The sequence below is a fragment of the Triticum dicoccoides genome, chromosome 1A (genome assembly GCF_002162155.2).
Source record: "Triticum dicoccoides isolate Atlit2015 ecotype Zavitan chromosome 1A, WEW_v2.0, whole genome shotgun sequence".
In the NCBI taxonomy this organism is placed as follows: domain Eukaryota; kingdom Viridiplantae; phylum Streptophyta; class Magnoliopsida; order Poales; family Poaceae; genus Triticum; species Triticum dicoccoides.
The window spans coordinates 3,547,155-3,548,348 of NC_041380.1; positions in this window are offsets into that span (position 1 = coordinate 3,547,155).

Here is a 1,194-nt window from a genome sequence, read left to right on the forward strand (position 1 = left end):
AGATGGATTGGTGTCTTGGCGGACAAGATCAGTTGGCGCGGTGGTTCCATTTATCTGGATTCTACCGTTCGGCCGGCATCAAATCTGATATGTTGAATTTAACTGGTGGACACATTTTGTTCGGGCATCAGTCATACTCATGACCGCAGCGATGGTTCATGCCGAGTAGAGCGCCAGTGCCGGGTAAACATGCCAGCCTAAAAAATCACCCACAGTTGGCGCCGGCACACTAGGCAACGCACGAAAGACCATCATATTAGAATAAATCCGAGGCATACCGTTGATCATCCAAGGACCAAGAAATCACCCGAGCACGACACCGAGATTTGTTAACGAGGTTCTCCGATATGGCTACATCCCCGGGGCCTGACTATGGGCGCTCCTCCCCATGACACCGCTACAATACCGCACCCGGTCGCCTGGACAGCGGCACATGCCGCCGGCTTCCCCTGCGTTCCGGTGCTATTATGTTGGCATAGGTTACATCGTGTGTCTATTTTTGCATCGGAAATAAGACAAAAGTTACGAAACGTAAAATTATGGTGCATTACTGGTAAAATAGAAGGGGTGAAGAATAACTATTTCTCACCCAGGGCGACGAATAGCGCGACCCTATATATATATAATAGGTATTTTTCATACAACCAATCATATATCATAGAATTTCTCGTACAACCACACACACACATGCGTACATCGACGAGCGGGCCGACGCGCAAACGACGGCCGTGAAGGGCCGCATGTCGCACGAGGCCGCCGAGTCGAGGTGACTGGCGGACAGACTCGCGGACGACGGACGTTAGCACCGCCTATCGCGCGAGGCCGCCGGGTCGGTGAAGAGGCCGGTCGGTCGTGCCAGTGTTGCAGTAGAGGCGTACGAGGGTCAACGGTGGTGATGGGCAACGCAAACTGATCAAGTATAGATCAAAAACAAAAAAAGCCGATCAAAATGACCGGCGAGAGAACGAACAAACCCGGAGCAAGGCTCGGGAAAAAGACTCTTTAGGGCAGCCGATCAACATGACTGGCAGACGAACCCTAAGTACGGGGGCGGCACGCGCGTGCGGAAGCGACGGCGGCATCTAGGGTGTAGGATCAATTAGGCTGATACCATGTTAGAAGGGAGAGAGATTGATGAAATCGTTTCTTCTAGTGATTGATCCTCATAGGCATATATATATATATATATATATA